Source organism: Protopterus annectens, chromosome 1.part1, assembly GCF_019279795.1.
Source record: "Protopterus annectens isolate FY-2018-M chromosome 1.part1, PAN1.0, whole genome shotgun sequence".
NCBI classification, from domain to species: domain Eukaryota; kingdom Metazoa; phylum Chordata; order Ceratodontiformes; family Protopteridae; genus Protopterus; species Protopterus annectens.
The window spans coordinates 1,367,940,387-1,367,967,172 of NC_056726.1; positions in this window are offsets into that span (position 1 = coordinate 1,367,940,387).

Here is a 26,786-nt window from a genome sequence, read left to right on the forward strand (position 1 = left end):
TGACAATTGTCAGGAATATAAGCACAGCATTCTTCTTTGATAAGCGCGCACGTACCACCTCTCGCCGCTAGGGTGAAGTCAAGAGCCATCCGATTTTGTAGCATAACAGTTCTCATTGCATTCAGTTCATCAATCACCAGTTCTAGGGCAGAAAAAGTTGCATTACTCATTACTTCGAGAAGTTTCGACAACTTCCTCAGCTCCCAGATTGATTTGACTGCTCCATAGGCTGGGAATATTCCTGCCCAGGATATAACACTGTCATTCAAGTCCATATGAGTCAATTCGCTTTTGTCCTTTACTGAATTATGGTCTTTCCAGCCAGCTTCGATCTTTCCAACTGGATTTACAGGTTTCTTAACTGGACCTTTGGATTTTCGAGCTGTTTCTCTTACGTTTTGTATTTTACCCAAAGGTAATTCTTCAGTATGTCTTATTGCCGGAACCAAGTAACTCAAAAAACAACTGCTGGACCAATTCTCAGGTAACCATTTATATGCCTTTTTACCACAAATAAAATAACAGTTTTCTACTTTAGTACTAATACGCATCAGCCCTGCATGAAACATTTTCTGATCTATAACTGACAATTGTTTAAACAAAACTGGATTTTTTTGAATGTCACTCATAGTTGTTTTCAATGAGTTTAAATACGAGTCATAATTAGTATTGCAAAAAGTATTGCCATTACTATTCTTAATATAACATTGGTAAGATATGGTTATATTACAATTGCTTTAGCCCACCTGGAGAGTGTCATTTTTGAAAAAACATACAATTCCTTTTTGTGTGACAGGTAAAAATAAAGCTATTTTGTCCTGTGATCTCACAGTTCCTGTGTTGAAAAGTAAATTCTCCCAAGTCTCATTTATCCCCAAAGGGACAGGTGACATTATCAGTCCTCCATATGCTGTCGGTATAGCTGTACAAACCCAGCAATTTGAAATGTTCATAGTCTCTGCATATACACGTTTCATGGCTAGGTATGTGTTAAAATTTGGATGCCAGTCTATAGACGTTTCATCACGCCTTCCCACTTTCACTTGTGTGGTTGTGTGTAGGATAAACCACAGCAAGAGGAAAATTGTCACAATTACAGTTAATAAATGTACACTCAACAAAATGATTATGCAACATCTCTGGGGTTGATCTAAACTTCTATTTGCTTTGTTTTTGGCCATCTCGGTCTGGTTGTATATCAGTCACAAAGTTTTTATCAAGTTGAAAGTTCTTTACCGGTTTACAATGCGTCAAATGAACCCATGACGTCCTCTCGGCCACTCTAACTGCAGTAGGCATTGCCAACAGAACCTGGTACGGTCCCTCCCACTTTGGACTCACCCAATTCTTCCTTTTCATCACTTTCAGCCAGATCCACGACCCTGGGGCCAAGACTGCTTCCACTGGTCTGGTCTGTTCATTATCTGAAAAAGAGTTAAACTGCAAAACAGATTTATTTGTTAACAGTTTCCTCATATAACTAGCTAATGAACTGTCAGCCTCTTGCTCTGCAGGCATGAGAGCTTTCCACTGAGGCACATAATATGCTCTCCCAAAAACCATTTCAAAGGGAGTCAAACCCTTTACATTTGGAACCGTTCTCATACTCAGCAGTGCCAAAGGCAGACAGTATATCCAATTCTTTTGGGTCTTCTCTACTAGCTTCCTAAGTTTATTCTTTAGGGTACCATTGTACCTTTCCACCAGTCCTGCTGACTGTGGGTGGTAAGCACAATGGTTCTTCAAGGAGATACCAAAAAATCTCCCAAGCTGATGGATTGTCTGATTTACAAAATGTGTGCCATTGTCACTATAAATCCTCTCCGGAATGCCAAATCTAGGGATTACTTCTTTTATCAGGGCTTTTGCCACTGTTGCTGCATCCGGGTTTTTAGTTGGAAAAGCTTCTACCCATTTAGAAAACATGTCTACAATAACTAAACAAAACTTTTTCCCTTCACATTTATTCAATTCTATGAAATCCATACAAATAGTATGGAACGGATATGGTGGTATAGGAAAGCTTCCTTGTTTGATTTTAAATGCCCCTTGTGTGTGATGCTTGTTACAAGTATGACAAGCTGCACAAAATTTTTTTGTGTAATTTGTGTATCCATATGTTTGGAATATTCGATTTACTAACTGTACCATCCCCCCTGTTGAGACATGGTACTGCCCATGGCTCAGCAAAGCTGCATATCTAAATAAATTAGACTGCTATATCGGTTTTCTTTCTTTGGAAATGTACAGTCCGTTCTCAAGAATTGCACCTCATTTTACCCATTTTTGTTTCTCTGCTTTTGTTGTAAGCATCTGCATTGTTTTTAACATGTCTAAATCTAAAATCTCAGAGGGTTGTAATTCCTCATTTAGAAGTAAAGTTTCTGAGTCTGAGGCTGCTTGCTTTGCAGCTGCATCAGCTCGTGCATTGCCTTTCGAAATCTTATCCTGTTGTTTTGTATGAGCTACACATTTACAAATAGCTACTTTGGTAGGTAACTGAATAGATTCTAATAACTCCAAAATAAATTGCGCATGAGTAATAGGTTTTCCACTAGATGTTATCATTCCTCTTTTTTTCCATTGTTGTGCAAATACATGTACTGTAGAAAAAGCATACTGACTATCAGTATATATGTTCACACTCTTGTTTTTTGCTAAAGTACATGCTCTCGTCAAAGCAATCAACTCTGCTGCTTGTGCAGATAAGTTGTGTGGTAAGGATTGAGCTTCTAAAATTTCAGTGTCTGTAACTACTGCATACCCCACCAGATTCTTCCCTGTGGGACCCCTTCTGCATGAGCCGCCCACGTAATATGTCCCCTCGGCATTTTCCAAGGGCATATCTGTAAGATCCTGTCTAAGTAAAGCTAACTGTTCAATTTCCTGCAGGCAGCTGTGCGGTGTGCCCTCCACAGGAGTTGGAAGTAATGTTGATGGATTCAATGTTGTACATCGTTCAATTGTCATATGAGATTGGCTCAGCAGTATAGTCATACATGAAAGATGTCTAGCAGAAGAAAAGTATGCCACTTTCTCTTGCAGTAAAATTATTGCAACTGCATGAGGCACTCTCAATGTGAGAGGGTGTAATAACACCACTGAGGCTGAAGCCTGTACTGCCATTGCGGCTGCAACTACTGCTTGTACACAGTGAGGCAAAGATCGCGCCACTGGGTCTAACTGTGATGAATAGTAGGCTATGGGGCGTTGCTTATCCCCATGTTGTTGCATCAGTACTGACATCATATATCCTTACTTACAATCTACGGTCTGAAAGAACCATTTGTGATAATTTGGAAGTCCTAAAACTAATGAAGAAGCTATCAACTGCTTCAACCTGCAGAAAGCTGTTTCTGCTTCGGGTGTCCATTGTAAGATATCTTGTGCTGCCATTGGTGTCTTATATATCAAGTCAGTCAGTGGAGCAGATTCCAAAGCATAATTTGGTATCCAGCTCCGACAAAAATTAGTTGTACCTAAGAAAGACATAATTTCTTTCTTGGTCGTTGGCTTGGGTGCTTGCAAAATTGCTGTTTTTCTTTCCTCATCTAGTATTCTACCTTCATTGGATATTACATGTCCTAGGTATTTAACTTGTTTTCTCCAAAGTTGTAACTTACTTTTGTTTACTTTGTGTCCTTGTGTTGCCAAAAATTTCAATAATGCTACAGTATCCTCCCTGCACTGTTGCTGGGTGGGGGCTGCTAGCAAGATGTCATCTACGTAAAGTAGAATTTGACTACCTCCCAGTGGGGTAAACCCTGCCAGGTTGCTAGCCATTTCTTGTGCAAATATTGTTGGGCTCTCACAATATCCCTGTGGTAGTCGAGTATACGTATACCTTTTTCCCTGAAATGTAAATGCAAACCAATATTGACTATCAGGATGTATAGGTATTGAAAAGAAAGCATTGCTAATATCTACCACAGAGAAATACTTCTGTTGTGGTTCTAAATCGTTTAACAAGGTATGTGGGTTTGGCACCATAGGTGCTCTAGGTATTACTGCATTATTTACAGCTTGTAAATCTTGTACCATCCGCCAATCCCCGTTTGCTTTTTTAACAGGAAATAGGGGTGTATTACATGGTGAATCAGGAGATTCTACCAGTACTCCTTCTTTGAGTAATGCTGCTATTATAGGCTTAATTCCTATTTCTGCATCCTTTCTCAAAGGGTATTGTCTTTTCTGTGGTCTAAAAGCTGACTTTGGGGTAATTGTAACTGGTCCTGCTGTTCGAATAAGTCCTACATCTGACTTGCCTGTTGACCAAAGAGTTGTTGGAATTTCACATAAGGCCTTTTCTTCTTCTTCTAATAAAAATGCTAATCAGCTGTCCTCGCTAGATTGCAAGAGTACAGCTGGATGTGTCTGTGTCAACCAATTCAGTTTTTGTTTTTGTATCCCTTGTTCTGATAGTTCTAAATCAGTTTGTTTCTCCCACCTGGTTACTTTTTGTCCTAAATCTGCCCATTTGACATTTTTGTTCTTTGTCAAGCTGACATGTGGCAACCGATTTGATCTATACAATGCAAGGAATTCCTGAGGTAATGAACAGCTAACTACACTGTTCCCCTCAGTATCCCAGTACAAAGTACGCAAAACCAATCTAGTTGCACGATTCTTGAATAATTCTTGCTCATATTCTCTATCAGGTCCTGGTGTAGTACAGTAGTATAGAGTACAGTGTAACAAATGCTGTCGATCAGTGTCAAGGGAGGGGGCTTTACTGATGGCTATGTTCATCAGTTCCTCGGTTACTGTCCCTGGACCAGTTGTGACTAGGTCCTGGCTGTACCAGTAAAAAGTTTCACCCTCCGATCGCACTACAAAGGTATCCATTTGTCTCTGTGCCTCCATACCTTGTACAGTTGGAACTACTGCTATGCCAAATATCTGCATAAGGTCCCTGCCCAATAGGTTTACTGGACACTTTGCAGAAACAACTATTTTACTTCTCTGGGTCATACCTGAAACAGGGTCAGTTATTGCTATATCATGGGAAAGTGGTTTCCTGTATAGCTGTCCATTTGCGGCTTTTACTAGTAAATAATCAGGTGATTCAGAGTGTTCTGGTAACTTGGAGGGGTGTATCAAAGTCCATGATGCTCCTGAGTAACACAGGAATTTGACTTCCCTTCCCTCTACCAGAAGTGTAACTTCCAGTTTCGTATCTGCCAAGTAGAGCTCTAAGCTCAATAATGCTAAGTCCAAAATTTTGCTTTCTTCATTCTCCATATCTACTTGCACTTCCTCTACTCATTCTATCACATTTACATTTGTTTTTTATTAACTTTTCCTGATAATTTCTGACTTTCACTTGATGTATCCTCACTATCATATAGTCAGTCCTCATCTCCCTTATCTTCTGTGATTACCTTTTTGTTTTGCCTACAATCCCTTGCTAGATGTCCTTTTTTCCCGCACTTGAAGCATTCACCTTTCTTTTTCCTCTCTTCAAAATCTTCTGATTGTTTTTCAGACTGTTTGTTTCCCTGGGTATTTTTCTTACCCTTTTTACCTGACTGTAATACAAATACTTCAGCTCCGTCTTCAGCAGTGAAGACTTGCGCCTTCTATTTCTTTTTACTATTAAAATGTCTTTCAGCATGTCTAGCATATTCGAGTAAGGCTTGTAGCCTCCCTGTTCGATGGTCTATCATATGCTTCATAATGAAGCTACTAACAGGTGCAATGCAACCTTTCAAAAATGCATTTTTTAATTGTTGTTCATACGGGAAATCATTTGTTTGGTTCTCAGGAACCGACATACCGCTATGATTATTAAAACATTCTAACAATCTAGCATAATATCCATCTATTGTCTCATTTTCCTGTTGTATGCATTGATTAATGCAAGTCCAGTCTGCTCTGGGTTTCCATTTCTCAGAGATTCGGTCTGTCAGACCTTTCACTCTGTTGTCTAACTCTGCGTCACTATGTGGGAGTGGTCTAAGCTCTGCATTACGAGGATTCCAGGTGCCACAAATCATGTGCCAATCTGGACCTATAATTTGTCTTACTACTTTTTCTACTTCTTCCCCATTCAAGTGGTAACTCAACCTCATGCCTTGCAAATCTTCTAAAAATTTCGTAAAATTAACTTTCAGATGGGGGATTCCCTCAGTAGCCTTCCGGATGTCCTCCGGTGTCCATGGTCTATATACTAAGAGTGTTGGGTCCTGCCCTTCCTGTCCTGCCTGAGGATTTGGAACTTCTATAAGTGGGCATATTTCTTCCTCATTCCCATCCTGTAAATTTCTCTCTATTTGGTATGATTCTGTGTCCCTATGTGTTTTACGTGTTCGGGACCAAGTTTCAATTGGATCTCTAACAAATGGTTGTGGTCTTGCTGAAACTTCAGGATAACGTGGAGGTGGACCAGCCTGTACACTCGCTTCATATCCTGAAAAGAGTAAGGGAGGGGGGTAAGGGAGGAGGAGGAGGAGCTGTGCTATTACCAAGTTATTATCTTCTTTGTCTAAAAATAATGTTTTTGAATTTTTAAGCTTCTGTTCTCTACGATTTGCTTCCTCAATCCACCTGTGTGCTTGAGGAATGCCTAGTTGGCGTTGCTTTTTTGCCTGACCTCCCGCATCAGATTTAAGCTGTTTAAGGAGTTTAACTAGTGAAGTTTTATCTAGTTTACCATCAAATTCATATTTATTAACCCATTTCGTATAATACCTAACGTTATCAGAACGTTGTAATTGCATGTATTTTGCGTCTTCGGTTAAGGGGCAGATCTCGCGAGGTTTTGGTGCACTGATTACCCATGTCAAAGAAAATGTTACGTAACCCTTTTTTATCACGTGATATCAAGTTCTTAGTTCCTGTTCACAGTTTATCTAGAATAACTGCCTACCTTATTCTGTTACCCTGATCTATGACCAAATATACAGTACATCCTTTTGTCCCTGATCTGCAAAACAAATCTTGACAACTATATACTGTAACCTAGTCCCTGATCTAAAACAGAAAAAAGGCAAATTCTTCCTACCTGAGCCTCCGGTATTGAACTGTCCAATGTCCACTCTTCGGCCACAGATCAGAAAGTGGCCAGTCTCTTTACACGACAATTCAGTCGGAGGTCTTTTCACTCAAGAAGAACCGTTTCGGTAACTTCTCCTGCGCAGTATTCTACATCACTTTAGCTTACAAGCCTTCATTCATTAAATCTGCTGATGCTGTATATTTTAAAAAACTTTTCCTCTAGATACAATACGGCCTTGCTATCCAGCTGGTCAGTCATAATGTCTTTCTGTAAAGTTACTTGTTCAAGGTTTCATATCAGTTCGAATACAATAGCAGCTTCAGTCTTTTAATGCATGTCTTTGTTCTCTGTTACACTTTCTCACACAGATGCGTGCTATCTTAGTAACACATATACAAGGCCAGATCATTCCAACAGGAAAGAGCAGAAGCTTTCATTATTTCACACATTTAATTTCCTGACCCAGCAGATAATCACTTGTGAAAAGCATAAACATTAAAACTTGCTAAGCTAGCATTCTGCCAGGGTCAGAAATCAGCTTTGCTTCAAGCCACACTGCAGTTTCAAAACTACTTCACATTTAGACATGAATTAATTTTACTACTATATGATTAATGGAATAAAATGCATTATATACTACTTTGCTTTTAAGCTAGCATTTCTCATGTATTCAAATACACATTTTTCTAACACTAAACTACTTCTATTTCTGCCTAAATCACTCTCTCATAACACCTCAGCCTTCACTATCACCTCATTAGACAACACCACCCTTAATGTTGAATCCCATACCAAACTACTAGGGGTCATAATTGATGATAAACTAAAGTGTGACCTTCATATAAATTACTGTATCAAAAATACTAACCAACAGCCTGGCTTACTATACCCTAACAAAAGATATCTCACATCAGAGGAAGACAGTTGCTCTCTCTTGCTTATCTCTTGCCTTGTCTCTTCTATGGCTCCCAAATCCCCACTAACCTACAGGGAACACTACTGAATAAGATGGAAAATATCACAAAATAACTAGATTCTTCGTCAACACTCAACCTAAATTCCATCACTGCCTGGCCTTGAAAACACTGAACTGGCTTGAATTCCCCAGTCAACTTCTTTTCTCTCAGCTTAATAGCATCCACTCCATCCTCTATAAACCCTCCTTCTGCCCCAAACACTTCCAACATATTAAATCACTACTTCCCAACAAGAAAACTTAGAAGCACCAGCCAAAACCTTGTTTACATTAAAAACCTAAAAAATCAATTGGTGAAACCCTCTACAACTATCTTCCTCTATTCACTGGAATAAACTACCTTTAACAATCAAATCTATCACACAGCCCCACCCATTTAAAATCACCCTAAAAGTCCATTTTACTAATACCTGGAGTTTTTCCTGTACACAGCCACTGTGAACTTAATCACCTGAATGGTATACAGCCCCTTCTCAATTAATACTTAATTCTAGCTCCAGAACTCTAACTCCTCATACCTTTTTTCACAAAATTTCTCCACTACTCATATTTACCTCCCTCCATTCTATTCCCACTTAGCTTACTCCCCTTTCTCAGATTTCACTTGATTCTAACAAATGCTACTCTCCTCTCTTATTTATAAATTTAAAAAAAATCTCAAATTTTCCATCTTTTACCCATAGTCACCCCCATTTTTTTTATCTTGACACTTGACCTTTTTCTATCACCTGCTCTCTCTATCAACATCCTCTCGGCTTCTGATTACTGATGTACATGTTGTTGCCTGTAAGAGCTAAGATTTGATACGCAGTACTTTCTGTACTCTTATCTTAAACTCTGAGTTAATTGTCATTACATCTCCTCTAAATGGGGAATTCCTTTATTATTGGAGATATATGGATGACTTTAACAAATTGTTTCATTGACTTTTTTGTAAATAACACCTTTTAAACTTTCATGCTACAAGTGGGAAGCTGAGCATTATAATTCATGTTTATATTACCTCGTGAAAATGTACTGTTTGTAAACATTTGTATGGTGTATATAATATTTCGTGGAGCTTTTCTCTCTGGGTCTCTGCTGAAATAGGGTACAAGCGCAGTCAGACATTCTCAGTTAACAAATGTCAAATAAATAAATAAATAATACATGTGACACTAATGCTGATGGCATGGTGAGTTGAGATAACATCAAGGACAGTGGATACATTAGGGGCTATTCACATACACTACTGTTATTAAACATGATGTGTATATACAGAAAATGCACCTGTGATAACTGATGGCAGTGCTGGATTTTCCACTTATCTCGTATAAACAAGAAGAAATTAATCATACAGCTGTATTGTCATGCACATCAGAAAGGGATGTGTTTTCTCATGTTTTGTCATTGACAACTATAGACAGGGGTATATTAACTTAACACGTATTAGACAAGCATGTGTTTTATATTCATGTACATAATAAACAGTAATATAATAGCACTCAAACAATGCAACTGACAAATGACAACACAAATTTGATGACATTGCAGTAGTTCAAGTTTTCCATTCACAAATGGAGCACATCCACTACAAGATTATACCAGGCATGACATTACAGCGACTACTAACATCAACAGCATGGAAAAAGCAAAGACATACAAGTAAGTGTCCTAACACAGACCCATTCACACTTTATGATGATCTCTCATCATGCCATACAGTAAGCAATGTTATATAAGTTCTCATGTCTTATAAAGCTGTACAGTGTGTAGGAAACAATTACAGTCATACATAAATGTTTGGAGGAAGACATGCAATACATTGCATTCTTATTTGTTAATTAATGTCTATGAACAATCAATATCCAACATTTGTATCTTGCCATTCCAGGACAGATACCAGAAAGATGTATATCAGCCTGTGACCCCACAGAAATAGGCATACTGTGTGTGTCATGATGAGCACACTTGAAGAGGTTACAACACTTCCCCATTGTAATGGCTATGGATCCCCTACCTTGGAGGATAATTACTTAAAAATGTCCTTTGACAGTGTCATAAATTCTTTCTTTGCTTAAGCCACTCCTATCTGACACAGTTATCTGACAGATAGTAGTTACCAGATTCAAACCCCTAACTATCATACTACACACTCTGCAGAGCTGTGTATTGACTACATCTGCCATGCAATATAGCAATGGACCTTATCACAAATAAATGAAATTAATATGTGAATAAATGAAGGACATTTGAGGGTAATTTGTACAATATGATTTATGTCATGATGATAACAAGGAGGTGACTATGTTAATATTCACATAAGAGTGCAATATCAATGGTACTCAGCTATGGAAGCTGTTCCTGTTTTGTGCAACAACATTGTCTCTGAATTGAAATACAAAGTATCTGTATAGGTATGTTATGCAAGTTATTAATGAATGTATGTGCCGCAGGAGCACTCAGACCACAGCATTTTCAAATCAACTGTTTCACTGACAGAATATTACAAACTTACTTTATATTTCTTTCTCCAAAGTAAAAACAGAGAATAAAAACTTCAGGCAATGCTGTTTGTGTAATATCATTACATCCTAAGAATGTTGCCCTTTGCTAGAATTGAGCAGCAAACTATGTAAATCCACTAACTACTGACGTGTGTGAATCATGTACCCCACAAGGAAGGTCTTAACACAGCTTTGACACTCTACCTATGTGAAGTCATTATATGATATGATTGTGTTGCAAACAATTTGTATGAGATAAAAGTGATGGGGGAGGTTTCTCCCACTGTAACTGTATACATTGTAACACTTGGGGTTGTCATTCATGAATAACAGTATCAGAACACACAATGCTTACACTTATCCAATGTGTGGTTTGAACACCTGGCTATGTGATGACAGAAGCATCATGATATTGTGCTGAATAAATGTGCCGCAGTGCAACAGTAGCTACAATTGTGAGATATTTTTATGTTTGAAGCTGTGACATCAAGTTATTGCTGCAAGAGACATGTGTGCCTATAATTTCTTTAAAAGACTGTTGCTATATGTCTCTCTCTCTTTCTAACACAACATTGCCTGCTGCTAGTTATACCCAACCACATGTGATGTGTAATACAGTCATCACTGTGATGGAATAATGGAAGTTATGTAAAGTGTGCATATAATCATGATTCCAACACATGCCTTACTAAGGTAATAGCAGACATGACACAGGAAATGCTTTAGTAGTTCTCATGGGAAAGCCAACTATCATCCCATGGCATCATCACTATCCAATAACAAATTTGTGTGTGAAAACATATGCTTAAATTCTTGTAAGATGAACCACAGATATACACCTACACATACGATAGCTGGACAATAACATTGTTACCTCCATGCACATTCACAGTCATTTTGACACACTTGTGTCTAAGGGAGTAATGGCTGGATTTTAACAGACTACCTAAGGTCACAGGGTACAGAACACAACCTAAAGTGTGTGTGCCACGCAAGATGTTGGTTTCCAAATGTGACAGGGCACATTTGTATGGATGACATCACCATTTTTTAATATGTTAATCTAAAAAGTATTAAGATGGTTCAAGTGCACAGTAACAGTGCACAGCAACATGCATTAAGCCTTTTCTACACAGTGGAACAGACAAAAACACATACACAGTAGACACCCACTGCTGGATTCAAACCTCCTCCCTCTGTACTTTATGTATTCTAGACAGCACAGTATCAACAGCCAGCACCACAGGTTAACTTATACTACAACTGTGACATAGTTCATTTTTGACAGCATGATGTAACCATTGTGTTTACAGAACTGGGGATTGCTTGTGGGTAATACAGATATATAGGGTAGCCCTGTGGCAATGAAAATACATCTCCTAAGTGGAAGTTTATATAATGGGTTTTGTCATGGACATCATGTCAAAAGTGCACTCTCTGCCCTTACAAGTCAGACTTGTTCTGTGGCACTTTCAGCTAACTGTGCAATATGTAGACTGTGTAATTAGATAGGTAGAGGCTTCAAATACAACGTGACTGTGTGCACTATCATGTACAATTCTGTCCATGACAACATCTCGTATGTACAATCATTGTGATGGCAGAGAAGATGTTTGTGGTAAAAGTAGGATAAGGGGATTGGAGCATCCTCGCCCATGTTAAAACCTTCTCCTGCTTGGAGGATGATATAGCATGTCTGTTCAGGAAGCTATATGTATCTGACATCAAAGCCACCCATACAGGTTTCCCACTGTGAGATTCAAGTTTCTTACCTATCCTTTTACAGGATCTAGAAAACATAGCATTAGCCACAAGCACCACAGAAGAGATCTGACTCTTAAAGAGGGAAAGTGGGCACTTTAGATATAATTACTTCATTGGTGTGTTGTTCATGGGTTCATAGGTTGGTACTAGGCTGTTGGCACTAGGGCCTATACAAGCCTAACCATAACAATTCCTTGGCTATTTCTTCCCAGAATGTTTACTTCCCTGGTCCCTTGTCTAGCAGGGGGACTGACATGATCCCTGGGGTGAATTTCCTAAATCCCATCTAATTGTCAAGGTTCCTTTTGAAGAGGGCCAAAGAGGCGCTCAGCTTGACATGTATTGGCAGACTATTTCAGAGTATGGGAAGTCTCTGGGTCAGGAACCAATACCTTCAGTATGTTTTGTTCATTGTAATGACCAGGTTTAGATCCCTGGAGCATGTGGCACTGAGGTATTGGGATTTCTTTAAGTGTAGCATGTCCAACAGCACTGGGTTTGACATGGTATGTATGTTAAGCAGAGATTGCCACTGAGTCGGTGATATGCAACAGATTATAGCTGAAGTTTTTTTAGATGGTCAGCATAGGGCATCTGCTTTAGGCCTGTGATTCTTTTACTGAGGTATTTCTGTGGCCTTTCCAGTTGTTGCAGATGTCTTGTGAGGTACATACCAAACGGTAAGTTGTACTCTTTAATGGGTCTAATGAGGGATGAGTACAGTGGGACAATGACCTCCTTTTTTCTGGATGAAAAGCCCTTAGTGATGAGGTGTGCCACATAGAAGGATTTCCTGACTGTTGTGGCTATGTGGCTATCGAAGATGAGATCACTGTCCACCTGTGTCCCTAAGTCTTGTCACACTTTTGGTGTTTAGTGTACTGCCACTTATGTGGTAATTCATGGGAACATGGTTTTTCCCAAAGTGGATAACTATACATTTCTTGGCATTTGAGCTTGAGCCCATGGCTCTGACACCAAGCATCTGTTTTTGTAAGGCCCTTTTGTAGAATATCCACATAATTTGGGGATTCAATAATGGCTCCCAGTTTGCTGTCATTTGAGAACTTTATTAGCCAGATTCCCTTGTAGAGAAGATGTCTGCAGTAAAAGTTGAATAAGGGGCTAGTGGGCTACTAGCCCAGGTTAAATGTTTCCCATTAAAATTTAATGTAGGAACAGTTAAGCACTTTTGCCCCTTCTCAGACAAACTTCATCAGAAGTGGATTCAATACATTTAAAAGCTCAGGGAATAGTCACATGTTAAATCCATCCAATCAGAGATTAGCTTACTGCAATAACTCCACCTCAACTTAAATTAGCTAATAAATTTAAAAACTCAAACTCATTTTTCAAACTAATAATAAGATTTCCTTGGCACGGAAAAGAAATAAAAATATATGCAGCTAGTAAACCTAATTCTCATAGGAATGCAACTTTAAAACACTCATAGTAAGGCATAGTTTATGGTTAATTTCTGCACTTTTATGTGGTGTTACTGTTTGCTTTATCATCATAATTATTTAGGCAAGACTTGCACAAGACAGAATAGGAAGCAAGCACATTAGTACAGCAGCAGTAAGAAAATGTGTAGCCAAGAGTTGCACACACACACACACACACACACACACACACACACACACACACACACACACACACACACACACACACACACACACACACACACACACACACACACACACACACACACACACACACACACACACACACACACACACACACACACACACACACATCAGTCATACAAAACATTTAAAAACACTTTGTCATACATTTGGATTCAAATCTTCACAATATCCTAAGAAGAATTTGTACACCTCAGTATTGTCTAACTACACAAAATAGGAACGCCTACTTCATAAAGTTCAAATATGACAGCAGATTGCAGAAAATGAAATTGTACATATTACTCTTCATTACCCTCATGACAACTCTTCAGCTTTTTCAAAAGAAGATTAGCCTGACTATACATAGCTAAGCACAGAGGGCAAAGGGAATCACATTAATGTGGCCAAAGGCAAAAACTCACAAGCTTTTGCCATAAGCTATGTGCTTCCATTTAGCATAAGTTGCAGTTAGTGCTCAGTGTCAGACATTGAGCAAATGCAGAGGAGAAAGACTAATGACACAGAATGGAGAAATTACATAGGGGGGTGGGACCACATAGCTTCTGACAGAAGCAGGAGAATGGTGGATCACAACAATATATTGGCAAAAAGTACACATAAAATGATGCACTAAAACAGTCAATAACAGTTTGTTAATTCCAGGATTAGAACCTGTGAAAGTTCACAAAAATAATTTGACACATGAACATTATCTTATCATGCCACAAAGGAATTCTTACTTTAATCACTGTAATCGCCCAACTGAAGGGACAGTAAAAACTTAAAGAAGTAGAAGACGTGAACAGAGAGAGAAGGAGGGATGGAGATAGAAATAGCAACAGCATTTTTCTGGGACATGTAGATCCAACTTTATGGTGTGTTACTCATATCTTCTATTAATCGTTCATGCTCTATACAAGAAAGTACTTACTATAGGGAGCAAGAAGTGGTAGGAGAGTACAACCAATATTAAGATATAAGCAGGGTATGAGTGGCTTGCTAAGTCTCCATGTTGGGGATGGAATATTTTTGCACATTTTTTTTTGCTGCTCTATTCAGATAGGATGTTAATGAAATGTTAAGTTAAATGGCAACTGGACAGAATTACAAACAAATGCTGTTAGCTAGATGACAGGAATATAAACTCTCATGAAATAATTTGACATGCGCCTGTAATCGAACCCACAACACTATGCAAAAACATCATCATACTGACAAATGAATTATATTAACACACCACATAGGAACTTCAAGTTTGTTATGTCCAGCAGCCGAAGAACTGTTTGAGTAACTGTTTCAAAGTAGTGCCTTTACTCTTCCTTTATTCTTTATTCCCATAATGCAGTGGATTTAAGTATATTTGCATTAAAGTAATTGGACTACTGTGGCTGAAACAAAAATCTTCAGGTTTTATCTTGTGAAGCTAAATGGCATTCACAATTAATCAGTAATGGTGCGCTATGGCAACCTCTGTACAAAAGCTGAGGACAAAATGTGATTTCTGCCCATGTGTGTTGTATGTGATTCTGTTTTTTGACCAGATTAAACATGTGAAAAAGGGATTGATTGGATGAAATGGGGGGGTGGAAAGTAGAGGGTAGGACACAGGGGAAAGAATACAGGAATTTGCAGGATGGTGGGAGGGAATGCACCATAGATATCCACTTCTTCAAAACATAAATGAAGTCTTGTACACAAAGACTTTGGAGAGTCACCGTACCAAGGATTGGTGGCAAAAACTGGACCAAATTAAGTGTGTCAGGATGGCACATAGGTGAAGTGGAGAGCTATGTATGTGACATAATTGTTGATGAGACAAGTATCTATTTGTTGCTTGTTTTAGATAGAAAGAAATGTGAGGGAAGTTGCTTAGGAATGAGAAGGTCAGGCAGGCAGGGTAGGTAAGGGAGCAAGTACAGACATACAGGACATACAAGACAAACGGATGGTGATGGACACAAAAGTTTGGAGAATAACAAGATTAGAGATAGTTAGGTGACCTCAGAGGTGTATCCATGTCCAGCTTGATAACCATGAGAATCTAGTCATCTCCCTCAGAACTGTCATCCCTGTCTCCTGTGTTGAGTGGGTCAGTAATGGATGTGACATTGTTTTGGCAATATGACATAGGACTTTTTCAACCCTGCTAATTTGAGCTCTGAGGCACTTCTCCATAATGCTATCCACCAGTCCTGTCAGCTCCTGATGGGTGACAAAATCACCACTTCCACTACTATTAATGCTCCCAGAAGATACCACTGCACCAGCAGTCTGGGGCAGATCTACTGGATGCAGGTGATGCAGGTAAGGTAGGAGTTGTTGAGACAATGCTGACTTGCATTTATCAAATTTTGATTATTAATGTCAAGCAATATTGCAATTAACGTCTTCTAAATATCATTCTGAAAAAAATAAACAAATAATGTGTGTCACTTGGTATTCAACCCACACACAATTCAGCCGAGGTACTCATTGCATAATGCAATGACCAAGAACTACTGAAGCAGGCATGTATGCTTGATATGGTGACAATAACTAAGATTTTATAGAGTGGTGGACTGACAATCCTTCTCTGCTTTGGATTCAGACCTGATGCATACTTACCCTGTGCCTCTTTGAGGTGAGTTAGTTTCTCCTGATGCACCTCATGGTTTTCTACTATCTCTACTGAAGTTGTACAGCAGATAAAAGAAAGAAAATATAGATATTTGAAAGCATGATAAATAATTGCGTTGACAGGTTAATTACTGTCATATCATAGACAGGCGATGGGTCTGTATAACTACACAAGTGAGTGGTATTTGACGGCTTGTGCCTCTTCATATCACTCTAGTGGTGACAACTTTGCTCCCCAGTACAAGTGATGCTAGTTACATTGGAGACAGCATTGGCCATGGAATATTATGACTGGTGGTGAACCCAAAATGAAAACCTGGGGTATCATGGCTGGCAGTGCACCCACTCACCCAGTCCAAAGCAAACCCCCAAACCCTCCCGATAGTCCAAAGGAAATACCACATAACACAATACCCGCAACCATTACTAGAGAACAGGTCATTAATGCACTTGCCAAAGCCAAAAACACTGCATCGATGGGCCCCAACAACATTTGAGAATGTTTAATACATAGCATGAAACATAACCTCTCTTGTCCACTTGAATTACTTTTAAAATGGAACCTACAGTCAGGTTTTGTGCCCAAGGAATGGAAGATGGCTACAGTCATTCCCCTGCTCAGAAGAGGTTCAATCATTGATCCGGTTAACTACAGGCCCATACGTTTTATCAGACTCATATGTAAGGCCATGAAAAGAATCATCATGGACATGATAAATGATGACACAGATAATCTGCAAATGCTGGACCCATCACAGCACAGCTTTTTAAAGGAATGTCATGCTTATTAAATCTGGTAGATTTTTTTGAGAAGGTCACCAAAACACTGAATGAAGTTAAGACTATGTAGACAGCTTACCTCAACCTGCTCAAGGCTTTTCATTAAATATCCCACTCAGGCATTATAGACAAGCTCAATAATTTAGGTATAAACCCCTTTATCACCCGCGTTATAGCTAACAGGCTCACTGATAGGACCAAGGAGGTAAAATAGGTGAGGCCACTTCCAATAAGATGCCAGTCACTAGTTGAGTCCCCCACAGATCAGTATTGGTCCTGCTCCTTTTTGGCATCTATTTTTCTGAAATGGAAGCAAATACAGAAGGTTTATGTCTGGCTAAGTTTGCAGAAGATTGTAGAAAGATTGCAAATTAATTGCTAAGAAACGGATAATTATACCCTTTGGGAAATCAACCATCTTGGCTAATTACCATGTTGATAATACACCCCAGTCAACCCTGTGGTCAGCGATCTGGAAACATACATAGACAGTAGCCTTACTTTCAACTACCATGTAGCCACAGTGGTGAGGAAATCCTTTTATGTTGCACAACTTATAAGTAAGGGTATGGCATCTAGGTCCAAAGTGTTCATTATCCCACTGTACTCAGCCCTTATCAGACCAGTCATAGAATACAACACTCCCTTTAGTATGTACTTGATCAGATTATTCAACAAATCACCAAAGCCTCCACGATAGCAGCAAATATTATTTTATTGAGATAAAACAAGCGCTTTCACGCATCTAACAATGCGCTTCTTCAGACTTGTACTTGATCAGGCATATGCAGCAATTAGTGCAACTTTAAAGGTTCCTAACAACAAGAATACATGGCATAACAAACCTACATTATGCAGTGCACCTTAAAGCCCTTTAACTCTATTCAGTCTCCTATAGATTGTTGAAGGGTGATCCATGCCTGGCTTAGTAGGCATCTGCAAACCCCACACTTATGAATCTCCTACATATTTATTGGCCAAAGACCACAAGAAATACAAGGTCTAGGGATGTGAATTTTGTCTGTGACATAAGCAGAACATGCTGGAGAGAGAGATATATGTGTCCCAGAGACATCTATGGAACAGGCTTCCCATCCATGTGAAGCTGACTTTGTCTATTACCTACTTTAAGCACTACCTAAACAAGTGGATGAGAATAGGGAATTTACATTAGACCTGTTACCCATGTTCCTTATGGACAGAGGTAGCTTATAAATGCCTAGCCTTCAATGTCCTATTTGGATGCAGGACATCATTATTCTTTCAGGAAAACCTGGTTAGGCTAAGAAAGGTCCCTTGGGTCATTAGTCTAGTAACAGTCTATGAATCTATGAAAATGGAAACCTGGAGTATCAGGACTGATAGTGTGCCCAGAAAATGGAGACCTGTAGTATCATGACTGGTACTGTGCCCACAAAATAGAGACCTGGAGTATCATGACTGGTAGTGTGCCCAAATGGAGACCTGGAGTATCATAACTGGAAGTGTGCCCACAAAATGGAGACCTGGAGTATCATGACTGGTAGTGTGCCCAAAAATGGAGACCTGGAGTATCATGACTGGTAGTGTGCCCAAAAATGGAGACCTGGAGTATCATGACTGGTAGTGTGCCCAAAAATGGAGACCTGGAATATCATGACTGGTAGTGTGCCCAAAAAATGGAGACCTGGAGAATCATGACTGGTAGTGTGCCCACAAAATAGAGACCTGGAGTATCATGACTGGTAGTGTGCCCAGAAAATGGAGACCTGGAGTATCATGAGTGGTAGTGTGCCCACAAAATGGAGACCTGGAGTATCAGGACTGATAGTATGCCCAAAAAATGGAGACCTGGAGTATCATGACTGGTAGTGTGCCCAAAAAATAGAGACCTGGAGTATCAGAACTGGTAGTGTGCCCAAAAACTGGAGACCTGGAGTATCATGACTGGTAGTGTGCCCAAAAATGGAGAGCTGGAGTATCATGACTGGCAGTGTGCCCACAAAATGGAGACATGAAGTATCATGACTGGAAGTGTGCCCAAAAAATGGAAACCTGGAGTATCATGACTGGTAGTGTGCCCACAAAATGGAGACCTGGAGTATCATGACTGGTAGTGTGCCCAAAAATGGAGACCTGGAGTATCATGACTGGTAGTGTGCCCAAAAAATGTAGACCTGGAGCATCATGACTGGTAGTGTGCCCAAAAATGAAGACCTGGAGTATCATGACTGGTAGTGTGCCCAAAAATGTAGACCTGGAGTATCATGACTGGTAGTGTGCCCAAAATGGAAAATGAGAACTGTGATCATCAAGAGTGGCATAAGGAAACCAATAAATCTCTGTCTCCAAGATATGCTTTCCTGTAGCAAGAAGTGGTTCAAGGGAAAGTGCAGACATCTCAGATAAGCTCAGACATGTACAAATAAGTTCTGACATCTGCAGACAAGCTCAGAAATCTACAAACGAGCTCACATATGTACAGACAAATCCAGACATATACAGACAAGCATGTGTACAGATAAACTAGGACATCTACAGGCAAGTATGCCTGCAGATAAGCTCAGACATCTACAGATAGGCTCAGATATTTGCAGACAAGCATGTCTACAGACAAGCCCAGACATCTACAAACAAGCTCAGATATTTACAGGCAATGACATCTACAGATAAGCACAGACATCTACAGACAAGCTCAGATATCTACACATAAATAGATCAGCAGACAAGCTCAGACATGTACAGACAAACATGTCTACAGATAACATTGGACATCTACAGACAATCACATCTAGAGAAAGCTTTGACATTGTCTGAAAAGCTCAGATATCTACAGACAAGACCAGACATCTATACAGAAGCTCAAATATCTACAGTCATGCACATGTTTAGATAAACTCAAATGTCTACAATCTCAAGCTTTTACAGACAAGCACACATCTACAAACAAACTCAGACATCTACAGAGAAGTATATCTACAGACATCCTCAAACATATGTAAACATGCACATCTATAGACAAGTTCACACAGCTATACTAGATACATCTATCAGGTACTTTAGAGGCAGACAACCATGAGGAATTCTTACAGATATATGGATAGCCCATGATCTGAACTGATGATTGTTGCATTTATAAATAATATTTTAGAGATGAAGACGTCTTATGTTTATTTGAAAGCCAGCAGGATACTTAGGCAGAGCTAAGATTTTGGATATATATATATATATATATATATATATATATATATATATATATATATATATATATATATATGTATATGTATCCATCCATCCATCCTCAATCCCTTTTCCCATTTTGCACATTCAGCAGTGATAATCATCTCAAGCCAAGATTTACACCACCTGGTGGCTAGCCCTGCTACAGTAGTTCATTCATACCACTCACTCACACACACACAGACAGACACACACAAACGCGCACACACACACACACACACACACACACACACACACACACACACACACACACACACACACACACACGCACACACACACACCTTCACCTACAGCCAATTTAGAGTGTCCAATCTACCTACTGCATGTCTCTAGAATGTGGAAGGAAACCAGATGATTCAGAAGAAACCCACATGACCACAGGGAAGATATGCAGATTCCAAACAGAAGGCACCTTGGCCAAGAATCAAATAAAAAATCTCTTGCTATGAGGTGACAACACTAACCACTGCACCACCATGGCCACCAATACACACACACACACACACACACACACACACACACACACACACACACACACACACACACACACATGCACACACATGCACACACACATGCACACACACACACACACACACACACACACACACACACACATATATATATATATATATGAGATAGAGGGAGTGTGCATATCTATATCTATCTATACCTATCTATCTACATATAGAGATAGATAAATTAGATACATCTATATATCTATCTATATAGCTAGACAGATATAGATAGATAAATTATAAAGACCCAGATGCAGGAAACTGCATGTGATACATCTTCAAGAGCATTCATTCCAAATATATACCAGATACAGGCTGAAAACTTATCTGTACTTGAAGAGAAAGAAATATCAGATGCAAAACAACTAACAACAACAAACTAATAGCATGCTACAAGTTCTTTATTATAGCAAAATAAAACAAACAAAAATGTCTTACACTGCATTATTCCAAGTTTTTGGATTAGTTAAAAGTTAGTGTAATGATTTTAAAGTGATTAATGGGGCATGTAACAAACAATGTTCACGTGTCAACATTTCAGTTACATCATCTTTATTGTACTGCATCACTTTTTAGGTCCATGTTATATATATATTATGGTTATAGAGTTCTTGCCATGCATTGTTGCTGAAAAACACTTATAAGATGCACCTCGTCACACAAAACTTGTAGATCCTGGTTAAGAATTATTTATTAAGTTGAAACTCTGATAATGCCCTGTGTTTCAGGGTGAAAGCGTTTAGTCCTTGCTGTTTGTTTCAACTATTGTATGCGGAATTGTTGGTGCTTTTAATAAAGGATTATTCTTAACCAGGATCCAAGGTTCGTTGGCTTACTTATAAGATGCAACCTGTATATTATAATACTACCTACATTTCTAAGTATTCCTATGAGAATTATTCTATATTTGGGAATTGTTTTATATTAATGGCACTAGTTACCCTGTAATCATTATTTTGGACATTAGTTTTGTGGATACTAATGCATATTTTATCACATACCCATGTTATGTTCTCAGCAAGGAAAGTTGTTTGCCATATGCAGCTATCCATAATGTATTGGTGAAAACCAGTAACATCTATGTATCTGTGCAAACAGGTGAATCAGTATAATATTCAGATGAAGTATGTTTTTTGTTTCTTTCATGGATATAATGTGAGTGTGTCTTTATGCAAGTATACAGTAGAGTCATACATTAGTGGAATGGATAAAAATCCTTCTTCTCAATGTTACAGTGCCTAAGTGTATTGCACATGAACATTGGGCATTACACTGCCCTTTCAAATACACCCAAATCTTTGAAGTAGAGTGGCATAAGACTTTTTGGCATCTTACTGATGTACATGTAGACATAACTGTAATTTAATCAAAGTCATCATGTACTATGTCAGCCCCTTGGATAAAACATGTCTTGTCAATATTACTGTTCCTATGCATATCACACATGCATACTGTTTGTTACATTACCCATTTAATTACTCTAAAATATTTGTAGTTGTGTGGAGTAGGATTTGTTTTTGAATCCCATCCCAGCTCAAATCATTTTAAAGGTCTAACAGAGAACATGTTATGTTCCTTAATTGTCACCGACATTTAGAGATGTGACATAGTTTTATTGTGTCTTTCACAATGTTTGATTATCTGTGATTATATGAACTTCTATTGTGCTTGTTTAAACACGTTATTGTACATACTTAGGTATCCATGTTTTTATTAGAAAGTATATTATTCATGTGAAGTTTGTATTGAAATTCCATGACTTGATGCTGTAAATGTACATTTTTAACACAATATTTTAACAGGTTGTCTCTGGATGTATTTTGTTCTAATTATGTGTGGTCTGTTACTATGTTAAGACATAAGTAATATTTATTAAAGTTGGTAGTCTCCTAGTTTTCTTAATACTTTTAATGACTAAGACTTCTGCAGCCAAAATGTACTTTCAGTAGAAATCACTGCCTTCAAAAGGCCCATATCACCATGGATATACTTTTAGTCAGTTTAGTAATGGAGCTGGCTTGGATTAAGAATGGAAAAGTTGATCCAAAAAATAGGAATTCTGATACAAAAAAATCATTCTCACAAATACCACAACATTCATTATATCTATCTATCTATCTATCTATCTATCTATCTATCTATCTATCTATCTATCTATCTATCTATCCTAACTCCAGACAAAAAAAGTCTCTTGCTAATTTTATGCCTTGATATTGTCTGGATTCTATGTGTAACCTGGAGATGCATTTTCTTCAAAATGCATAGTAACTTGTTGCTGCTGTGCATTCATATTTATTGCTGTGAATATGACAACTTTAAATGAAAGAATATAAAATATTCATTATATCTGATAAAGAACATCATGACTATGTTAAATAAAACATTGTGCTGCTCATATATAATGAAGGATTGCATTCTATTCCTTATTTGCTGTCTTAGTGCATTTCATTATTATGTGCATCTTTGTGCACTGTGCCAGTCATTCAATGTCTTCTGTATATAAAATAGTAAATTTGTGGGAGCAGGGAAAGGGCTTCCTTATGTGTTTCTTGTTGAAGTAGCTTTACTATTTACTGACAAAATTATAAACTACTGCATATTCTTTGCAAATAATCCATAAATTCTTATGTAAACACATGCATTTAGAGTAAAAGTTAAACACTGCCAGATGATCTTACTGAATACATTTTCAACATCTAAAAGAAAAGCTAAATTATATCTCAATGCCGTATAATGTTTGATTCTGTACCTGTTTACGTTTGTAAGATCACAAGGAGCTCTTTTTGTTGAACAATTTCAAAAGTCATGCAGTCTAAGTGAAAAAGCATGATTTGAGCAATTAATCATGCGTACTTCATATTCAGAGTTTAAATACAGTTTTATATAAGCTTCAGAAATTCATAGATTCATAGATTCATAGATTAGTACTAGGCTAACTGCCCTTGCGAGCCATTTTAAACCTAGCCAAATATGGACCATTTCTGAGTTTGTCAAGCCTTTTCACTATGCAGTGGTATTCAATCTCTTTTATTAATACGCTCAGATAAATATAACATTTCTGAGCTTGCTTGTATAAACCTAATATGATCCTGATGGTATTTTAGCAAAATTACCTGCTTTAGTCACTGGAAAGGAACTTCATTGGTTACTTTTAGCATTTCTTTCTTATACAGCAGCAGTCTAATGCAACCACATTTATGTTAATTTGGAGAGGTTTTAGTAAAATAAATAAATAACTATATATTATGCACATATTTGTCTCTACGTATACACAAATACATAAAGAAAGAAAATACTCTCTAGCTAATCACATGGAACTTCTTGAAGGTGTATGTAAGTTAAAAATTATAGAACACAAAGCATTACAGTGTTAACACGTGTTACAGAAATTTAAAAGCTTTACAGATAAGTTTACGGTAGTGGTGCTGCGGTAGCATTGTCGCCTCACAGCAAGATGTTGTCCCGTTCGATTCTCTGCTAGAGCGTCTTCTGTGTGGAGGCATGCGTGAATGAGTGTGCCTTCATTGAAGGTTGTGCGTCAGGGCTGGTAACTCAGCACGTAAAAATCCACCGCCAAACATTAGCAGACCGGAGTTCCGCTGTGGCGAAAGACACAACAACAGATAAGTTTGCTTTTTAAGTCATTCTTTCCTACAGCAAGTGAAATGTATTACTTTATTTCTTATTCAATGCAGTAAAACCTATTCCATTTTTGACCTTGGCCCAGTAATCAAGGAGCCTCAATCATCACCTCTAGCAACAGTGGGGGATGTATACACTGGGAGGATGACAAGTACACTCACAGTAATGTGCAATTTTCCTTAAGAGCACACAGAGACCACAGTCTGTCTGGGGCTAGTTTCTCTCTCTTTCTCCAGATCCCCTATAAGACTTCCCATTGGCACAGCTATAGAGTTGAGATCTCAGCTGAGTGGCCAAGCCAAGATCTATGCTTTGTGTACCATCCCAAGTAGCTGACACACACTTTGAGATTTGATTTTTACACACACAGACGCACACACACACACACACACACACACACACACACACACACACACACACACACACACACACACACACACACACACACCTGGGAATGGTTGGCACAGGTTTACTAGCTATAAGGTAGTTATTACTGCCATCATTACTAAGGGTTTTGCATCCAGGAAGACAGAGGTCATTATCTCCCTCTACTCTTCCCTCATTAGGCCAATCATGAGTACAATGCCCCATTTGGCATGTACCTCACTAAATACCTGCGACACCTGGAGAGGCCACAAAAGTACCTAACAAGGAGGATACTAGGCCTTAAACATTTGTCCTATATGGACAGACTCAGAAAACTCCAACTATTCTCTGTCTCATATCGCCTTCTTGGAGGCAATCTCTGCTTGACTTGTCTGACCCAGCTCTGTTAGAAATGCTACATCTAAAGAAATCCCAATCCCTCCACACCACACCACATGCTCCAGAGACCTCAACCTCATTACCATAATCAAAAGAACATGCTTGAGGGACAGGTTCATAACCCAGAGACTGCCCATGCTATGGAATAGACTTCCCATACATGTCAAGCAGAGCACCTCACTGGCCCTCTTCAAGAGAAATCTTGATGAGTGGATGGGAAATAGAAAATTCACCCCAGGGATCACTCCAGTGGCTTTACTCGACAGAGGCACTGGGGACTAAGGTCGGGTGGCACGATGGCAGGGTAATGTTATGGGCTAGGCTTGTAAAGTCTCCAGGGCCATTAATCTAGTACACACCTATGAACCTACGAACCTATCAATCAACTCTTTATCATTTACTTTAAGGCCCTTAGAAAGGGGTATCCAATCTTACTGTGTAATGTTACTATTAATCCAAATGGTAGTTGGACCAAGAGCAATTCGATTAGGCGTGGCCTCACAGTGTCACCAAATAGCCATGCGAGTACTCTAACAGCTTAAATATCTCTAGGCAGAGCATCCACAATTGAAAGGTCTAAATATATTTAATAATAAATAATACAAGAACAAGTAAATAGTAAACAATCACAGTTACTTCAGAGTTCAAAATCACAGGAAATATTTAAAACAACATTACAGGACAGTTGAAAATAAAGAAAACATCTAAACTAGTCTTTACTATACTCATTACTGAATCTAAAAGAAATTACTGTACCCTAGGTAACTTACTTACAAAGCCAGGCAAGATAGATGTGGTGAGTGGTTTTCCCAGCGGATGCTGTCAGGTCAAAGATAAAATACAAAATGATCAGTCTGTCTCTCAGATAGTTCTTAAATTATTATTTCAAATATTGCTGCTAGGATACTTGCAGTATGACATAATTTTTGTCATCCGAATATCCCAGGTGAAAACCCCCATTGCTAGAAACTGACAGCAGTTGACATCTCCCTGTGAAAAATACATAGCCCGCAGATCTTTGGCAAATGGCAGAAGTTGTAAAATAATTTACATTCCTCCACACTTAAAGACAATCCAAAAAACTTCTAGTTCTAGACATTGTGTCTGTTACTGCACTGAAACTGAGAGATAACATCTTTTGTTTACGGCCCAGCTATAAAGTAACTTAACCTCTGAAGTTTTGCAAGATAATCTGCTGTGTTTCAGTCTCCCCTGTTAAACAGTTACAATAGTGTATAAAAAAACATCTCTTTGGCACACGTCTATACAATATGACATACAGTTCTAATACATTTGTAACACAGGCATATGAATCATGTTGCTATTCAAAACTGACCCTCAGCCACTTACAAAATTATTGATAACTGTGCTGGCAGTATCTTCCTCTGTCATTCTTCC